The 8563-nt window shown below is 44.5% G+C and overlaps 1 long non-coding RNA gene across 1 annotated transcript; it reads left to right on the top strand.

Moving 5' to 3' along the window:
* Positions 1 to 529: 529 nt before the first annotated feature.
* On the top strand, positions 530 to 7975 carry LOC119400758 (uncharacterized). The gene is made up of 3 exons (XR_005185207.2): positions 530 to 707; positions 804 to 873; positions 7874 to 7975. It is a non-coding gene; the product is annotated as an uncharacterized LOC119400758 (long non-coding RNA).
* Positions 7976 to 8563: the final 588 nt, after the last annotated feature.

Here is an 8563-nt window from a genome sequence, read left to right as displayed (position 1 = left end):
TATTGTAAAACCTGTTGATATAATTTAAAAATGTTTCTATCATTTTCCGTATTCTGCTGGGGCGATGTTCTTTTTACTCTTGTAACAATGTCTATGCAGACGTTCGTTGAAATTGGGAAGGCCAGGGAAACTAATCCTGCTATGTGTTGGAAAACATACACGGAACATTAATGCATAAGAGGGACCAAACGGATAACATACAGCTGGCGCGTGAGTCTCAAGCGTGAGCAATGAGTTCGAACAACGAAACCTGTGCTAATATTATGCTTACAAATGCGTGCGTCGGCAATAGTGTATACCAAACATACTGACAACTCTGAATAAAAAATGTTTATATTTCCTTTTCTATTGTGTTAAGCTCCTCTACTAAAAAAAACGAGCTGGGCAGCCACTAAGAGCTGAGACCTGCTTTATTTTTCACATCTTTTGGTGCACAAATACAATGACCATTACTGGATAAAAAAAACATAAGCTGCGAATACCCCTCCCCTTCCTCCTCCGTACTTATGTTACTATTTCTCTACATAGCGCCTTTTCTACGCCACTTCTTAGTGCACATCACCACTAAAGAAGAAGCTTTCCTTCGTGTTTCTTTTTGATACAAATTTCACAATATTATCTTCCAAGATACTGCATCCTTCTCATTCTCGAACGGTTGTGATTGAGTGGTGTACACAGCTTTTTTTACGAGCGTGTGTAGCCATTAGGTATGCATTCATGGTCCTGCATGTTAAAATTTAGTTTAACTAGCTTACTTCACTTCTAAAAGGTGTCATGAAATGTTCTGCCTGTCAAATTTACAGCACTTGGTGAAGATGTGGATCCTCCTTGCGTCACTTCTTGCTTTCGCCTATGGAGCAAGTGTATTCACATGTAAGTTGATGTTCTTAACATTCACTACTGGCTATTTTGTAGATGTTTGCTCTACTGGCTCCTGAGCTTTTCGCTCTCTAACGAGTAATTGCAAAACTGCGTAGCCGCGCGATCGGCCTTGGTGATTGGAACGCACCATGACGAATCCTTCATACATGTGTTAAACAGTAAAAGGAAATACGCATGTAGTATTCGGCATGGGGTACTGATCAATTTATTGACTTGCGTATCAGTGGTCGGATCCGCTGACCACTCTTACAAATAAGTGACGGTGTCGCCGGCCCTCTCGGCACACCACCTTCCTTTAGAAAAAAATACACACATCCGTGCCACTTGTGATGCTAAGAGCAAAATTACTCGCTGAAACGTTTTCTGCAGCCATAAGTCCTGCTGGTATAAACAAAAACCTAAACTGTAGGCCCTTCCCGGCTATTGTTGATATAGCAGCTTTTGTCTGGAACAGTAATCCTAGACTTCAGCGTAGTTTTATGCTCGATTTCGAAACGTTCTTTGTTACAACCAAGAACAAACATGAAGACCGCGTCATTGATGAAGTAATTTGATCAGAAGATTGTATTCAGTAGCCGTCTTGCTTATTCAACGCGCGTTCAAGGCGGTAACGCCTTGCGAGCACCGACTCCCTCATTTCTTCTAGCAGAAAATAGAAAACCACTTGGCAAAAGCCCCGGACATAACTCGTCTGCAAAGGTTGCATATCGGTGTACGCAGATTAGTTTTATTTTGTATGTATACTTTGCACCGCTTCGCTGGTTAAGGCTTTTCGTGACAAGGTTGGCAACAATGGACAGGACGTGATGCAGAACCTAACATCGCATTGGCTTGTATGTTTTACTTTACTTCTAGTGTAAATGTTCGACAGTGATATAATAACTCATTGTTCTTTCATTGCTTTCCTTTTATGAGAGGACTGCCATGATTCACAATTTATTTACAATTATTGTAGCTTGACAAAGCCCCGCATGCTCTGCTTCTGCCATCAACGGATCGGGTGATCCGGTTTCCACAAACGCTGTGAAATTAGCAGGCAAACTATTGCCCTCCAATACTGTGTTTAGAAGTGTCGGTAACACCGCATCGTTGAATCATCTTATTAATAGCTAACGAAAAAGCCAAGTTTTATTCGAGGGCGAAGCAATCTTTGTGTTTTACATATGACATTTATTTCCCAAACAATGTTATGTAGATGAAATGTGGAAAAAAATTCTCACAGCGTTTTATTATTATGGAAAACCTTTTTCTTAGCGCCCTCTGAAGAGAGGCGCACGCCATTGTTGTTCAGTGCAGCCCTTGGGCTGCATGGAAAGGCGCGTTCGTAAAGTTCGTCGTCGACGGCACGGCACCAGACGGCTGCATGTACCAACTAGTCCAACATAAAGTTCTGCTTGAATATCTTTATTATTTATACTAAAAAAAACAAAGCACTATTCAGGTGAGAACTATTTTTGATGTGCGCGGAGTTTCGAGGCACGTTTCATCTTTGGTGACCGTGTTGATTACGGTGTTTAACGGGCAACGGGACGGCGCGGCTAACATATGACGCCGAACGCGCCGAACGCTTTCCTTGGTGTTCGCACAAACGATGTGGTGTTTAAGGATGTAATAGCAACATGCGTACGCCTGGCGACCCATGTCTTCTAGATAACACGCCGGGGCAATGGTTCGGAGTAGTGTGCTCGCTGGAGTTTCATGAATCGGCATTCCTGCGGCCCGTTTTCCTCCGTGAACACGCAGTGCCTGCTATTATTCCCGTTATCGGTGAGCAGGTCGCTATCTATCGCGCTACAATTAGTATGCATGTATACGTTACACGTAGCGGTAATTTATCGGAACATAAGGCAAAATATAGAGCACGTGGTGTCCGTGAACCTTTTTGTACTTATTACCACACTTGGTGCTCATCGTATGCAGTGTAACAAAATTACCTTATTTTCACTATTGAATAAAAGAGAAATGTCATATTTTTGGCAGGAATAGACGTCATTCTTTCTCGCTAGAACTTAAGCACGCAAGCAATATCACTTTAAGGAACCTGTGTAGGTGCGAAGCAAATAAGCAACGCTACAAATATGACGGGTACGCTGATGTTTGCTTTAATCCATCTGCAGAAGATGCCACAAACGCCGAATAAAAGTTCGAAGAACATGTTTACTAGTAAACCACAGGCAAATTAAAGGAGAGCACACGTAAACACTGTCTACTCATGAGTCGATATTAGTTTAGCTGTCGTTGACTTGAAGCGCAATCGTCAAGGAGTCACCGGCTCACCTTAGCGCGATTCATTTGCGAACAGGGGCCTAGGAAAACAACTGACGCATCAAATTTCGTGCTAATGCCAACAAAAAAAAATGATTTACCGGGCGTTGCGCTACATCCGTTCATTTTTTGTTCCGCCGGAAGTGTTCCCCCCTCACACAGATGGCGCTAAGCCGCATCAGCAGCAGTTGAACCGCCATTTTCTAAACGTACGCACTTCAGTGGAAGCTTCGCTACCAGTTGCATTTACCTTGGTAGCGCTATTAGGTACTAGATGCGGTATTGTTGCCGGTGGTTGCTTTTTTAGTTTTTGGCTCATGCGACATATGGTCGGGATTGCCTACTGGCAGACTTGTTGCTTCAGCTTACTCGCACAATCACTGCATTCGTTCTTCGCGTCTTTGCATATGAGTAGCCTTTCCAGAGCTTCACGTCACGGTCTTGATGGCCTGTATCGGCCGAACATGCAGCCTCCCAGTTCTGGGTGACATCGGATGCTCCATATCCGCTCCGCCCTCGTGCACTTTCTGAATGCGCAGGCATATTTTGGCGCCAAAAACAATGCCTGGTTATCGTTTGGGTGTAAGTGCGTATAATTTTAGGTAAAAAAAAATCTTTCTCAATGTACGAACTTCTCGATGGAACGATATATTTCGAGCACGGTCACCACTTAGTTCGACGAACTTCTAACTGTATTGGCTTTTGAAGGCTCTTCCTAGGCTTTTCAGTATAATGTTTCGGGGCAAGCTTTGCTTATGACGTATAATTTTCAGGTTAGTCATAAACCCTAAACGTCACGAAGTCTAAGCATGAAATAAAATTATCTGTTGGCGTACTTAGTGTACGGTAAGCCTGCGATGCCAAGACGCAGTAACGTAGTGGTATGTCGGTGACGCAGCACACAGACCCTATACGAATGTACAAAGCTGCGTCTTGTGCGGCTAGAACAAGTATATGTCCATTGGATGCACATGGCGCCGATTAGGCAATATCATAAGACTACAGATAGTCACTGCAATGAGCAGCGATGGGCTGTCAAAAGGAGGCACTGCGAGAAAGTTAATGACTTAAAACCTGTGACGAGCAAAATAATCTCATGCTGCTGCACCTTAGAAGAGGCGAGTTTCTGAGTGTACAATTCTATTCTATTGCTCTAAACCTCGCTTTTAAGATTGTCCAGTGGCACGTTTTTCAGTGAGCGGCTCTGGCCTCAGTCGGCTAAATACTAGACGTGGTTAGCATTCGCCACCACGGGTGTCGTAAGCATGTGATAACGCTCTTGCAATTACGTAGGGGGCATGTATGGCAAATACCCCCGCTTTCTGAGAACTGAGCGAGAGTCTCACATTACTGCTCGTCTCGCGAGCACATCGGGGCTTTTCCTGCAGGCAACTTTCATAATGTATTTAATTATGTACAGTTAGGGTCACTGTCATATTTGTCATGTCAGTTTCATTATGTGTGTCAATGATCTGGAGCCTACTAATTATAGACAAAGGAAAAACAGGTATCTTAACTCAAACAACGCTGATCAAAGCCTATTTGTATCTTGAAGACAAAATTCGCAGTTTCGTCACAAAGGCGAAGCACCCACGATGCGATTATTCGTTATTCTTCGGAGAAGCACGATACCCGCTACACATGTTTAGGACATGTGCACTTTGTTTGCGCTGTGGCTGATCACGATGAAGAACAGGGCTGCGCCCTTTGTAAATGGTTGGAAGCATTCAACGACCAACTCGTTGTGCAATTCGCATTGTGTGACACCTAGTTGTTATTTTACTCTTCTACGACGCTACATTACATATGTTAACACGATTCTTTGTCCGACATGCCACCTGTATCAGGTATTTTTGCGAGGGAGTTTCAAGCACCAGTGGTAGAATACTCGACTGCCACGCAGAGGGGCCTGGTTCAAAACTATCCTAAAATTTGTTTTTCTCATTTCATTTGTTTTACTTCGCGCGATAGCGCTTACAGACATCGGTGGCGGCGACAGACAAATATGGCGCCTAAATTAGATGTTGCGATCTCCTAACAGCTTTCGCTGTAAAATTGGGATAATTTTTGGCATAGTGGATACCTCGCAAGTGTACATACATATATTAGTTGTCAAGGAATCACGATAGCATATGTAATATAGCGTGGTATGAGTGTAACATAACGACCAGGCGTCACCCAAAGCGAATTGCCTAACGAGTGCGTCGTTTAAGGCTTCTAGCCCGTTACAATAGCGCTCGACCATAATTCTTCATCGTCATCAGCCACCGCGTCAACAAAGTGCATTTAATGTCTTACAGATGTGTAGCGGGTACATCACTTTTCCGCATGGTAACGAACAATGGCGCAGTGGGTGCTTTCCCTACTTCACAAAACGTTTGATAATTTATGGGGTAGTAGATGCCATGCAAGAGTACTTCCAGGAGTTGCCCCAATATAGTTTACAAAATGCTCTAGAAAGGCCGCTCTTCCAGCTTTCGCTGTGACGGCGCTGTGCGTTCTGCGCAGGCTTGGTGAATTTTTGATGAACGCGAATTTCATGCTGAAAGCGCATTGTGATGCGTTTCAAACATCGTAGCTTCATGAATGTCGTGTTTAACATGCAAGTAGTTTTACATTATCTCTATTTGGCTACCTCCTGTTTTCTTTTAGTTGCATGAACCACGTTACTTTGGAATCATATCCACACTCTAAGAAAAAATCGAGTATTTGGGGAGTATTTCTGCTACACAACAGTAATTGTCATCCAGCTCGCGTACTTTCCTCGCGTTATCACTGCGGCCCCGGCAATTGCCGTTCACGAACGGCGCTCACGTTATCAGCATGACATAGCATTCTTGATAGTAAAGTGACGAGAGCCGGGATTTCGGGAAAGGAAACGCGAGCAAGCCAGATGATTATTGTTGTGTAGCAGAAATACTCCCCAAATACTTGATTTTTTGTTAGAGTGCATGATTTTTTACCTGCCTATTTTATATACACGTGGATTTTTTCTGCACATGCAGCTGTTCATCCGCAGTTCTTTAGTTTCGTTTGTTTGTTTTTTCGGTAATGAATGTTTGCTGCCTGTTGCGAATGCGGGACACAAGCCTAGTCAAGCCGAGATGTGGCTTTTTGTCTGCATTCCTGTTATTTGTACCTTCTATAGATGCGAAATAAACATCAGCTTCAAGGCATTTGCATAGTTCAGCGTCGCCTTCTGCATATCATCACAATACCCGAGCGCTCTGCTGCGCAAGACCACACAAAAGTTGCTCGCTGCAGAGCTCGCAAACAGCGGGCACCTGAAACCTCCATCACGTCAGTCTTAAAGGCTACCCATGATGTGAGATCACGCAGGTGGTTGCGGCGTCACGATATCGTGCCGATCAAATAAAGCAACTATAAAAACTTGGAGGACGCCTGAGCTTCGCCTTCAAGTGTAAAACGCTATAGCGTAAACGGGCCCGGTGCGCATCGCCTTCTCAATTACTAGCACACCTTCGATTCTCAGTGCATGCCTCAACCATGCCGTAAGGAAGCGAAAAACTGTGCGCGTAACAGTGGCCGTTTAAAACTATCCCAGAATGTTTACTGCAAGTAGAGTTGTTAAGTGCCCACAAATCCATAATCCGTCTCTTTGCGAATCAGCGAAGGGTCCACTACGCGTCCGTAAAGCAAAACGCGAACCTACGCAGCTGCTCACTTTGTTCATGCTCTTGCTGCTGATGATGATTAAATCTGTCTGAGCCCATTGTACTGGGTGGATTTTTAAAACACCCACTCGTTGCGCAATTCATATGTTTTGACACCTGGACCTGTACTGCGCTTGTGCCATGCAATATGACGTGCTTTAAGGAGACTCCTTTCACTACATGGCATTCATATAGCGTTTTTTTTTTTCTGGAGCAGTTTCAAGCAATAGCGTCGCCCTATGGTAGAATACCTGCTTGACACGCAGACGGCCTGGGTTTGATTCTCACTCAAGCCGAATTTCTTATTGTTAATTTTATTTACATGTTTCTCGATTTTTCAGTCAAGGACAAGAAGATTTTTCGCTCACAACCGATGAGGCCGACACCGACGCCAACACCGTGTTCAACGCTACCGCGTTGAAACATGTTGGGGTAGTCCGGGTGGTTGTAGACGATCACCCGTTCATTGTCACCGAGCCAGTCTTCTACATCATCGTCTTCTCTACCGCTGAAGACTGGCGGGTCGCGCAGACAAAACAGGTCAGCACGGACGACAGTGGTCACCGAGGCAACACGCTGTGATTGTGGCGATCTCTATCCGAAAATATGGAGAAGGGTTACATGCAAAAATTGCGACGTCACATTCTTTGGGAATGCGAGGGCCTTCCCCCACCCAGAGAGCTTCTGCCAGCTCCCTCCGAAACGACATGGGAGACCTAATACGGTCCCCCGACGAAAAACTGCAGAAAGCAGTCACTGCATGGGCAGAAGAGGTTGTGCAGACAAGCGGCCAGGTCCAAACCCATGAAGTTTCTTTTATTGAATTTGTATCCGCCTCCTCCTGGAGTGGCTGGATGCGAAGATGAAGATCTGCTGTACCCAGCACCTCCACAAAATGTTGAGGATGCTTTATTCACGCCGCAGTGAAAATAGCAGCAAATGGTAGGGCGCAGCCAGCGAGTGAGCTAGGCCCGAGCTACGCGATTGTGATGGCGTTTCCGAGCGCGTCTAACATATTCATCACATCACCGTGAATGTTTTTCTTTCCGCAGATAATCCAAGGTGCCCCTACGATGAGGGAATGAAGTGCATAAATCAAAGTTTGAAATTCGCCTGCCTCATCCAAAGCCCGCACACAACCGTCAGGACATGTCGCAAGTATCATTTATAGTTCACTCTAAAGAAAGCAGAACGTGAATAACGCACACAGATAACTGCGTTGCAATAACAAAAATCCAACTTGCCCAGTCGATGAGGAATAGCTTTTAATTGTATAAGAACGGAATATATTGACATATACACCAATGTCAACTTCAGTAAACTCCCATGAGCTTTGAATTTAGCAATGACGGTGTCCTTCATGAATAGATCTCATGAGATGACTGCGAAGCTTCCGTTCACACATGGTCTCTAAAGGTCAGCAACAAAAAAAAATAAATTCAGTTCACTTTACTGCACCAGCAGACGGGTAACTGGGCGGTGAGCGCTACCGCTTGCGCACGGTTCCAGATAATTCGCTAGACCTTGTCAGCGTAGGCGTCAACATGAATGCTGCAAAAAAATTTGTATTAAAAGTACGTCAAAGGCCACGTGATGCTGAAGTTAATCAAAGTGCGTCAGTTGGATACCAAAGATCAAATGACCTCAGCAGTGATCTTGAGATCCTGTGACGTCATCACATGACCAATTTTATTACTTGGGATGTCTTCCCTACGTCATCTGGAAATCTACACGCAACGTCG

The sequence above is a fragment of the Rhipicephalus sanguineus genome, chromosome 7 (genome assembly GCF_013339695.2).
Source record: "Rhipicephalus sanguineus isolate Rsan-2018 chromosome 7, BIME_Rsan_1.4, whole genome shotgun sequence".
NCBI classification, from domain to species: domain Eukaryota; kingdom Metazoa; phylum Arthropoda; class Arachnida; order Ixodida; family Ixodidae; genus Rhipicephalus; species Rhipicephalus sanguineus.
Note: the sequence above shows the minus strand (reverse complement) of the source record. Positions and strands in the feature narration are given on the sequence as shown.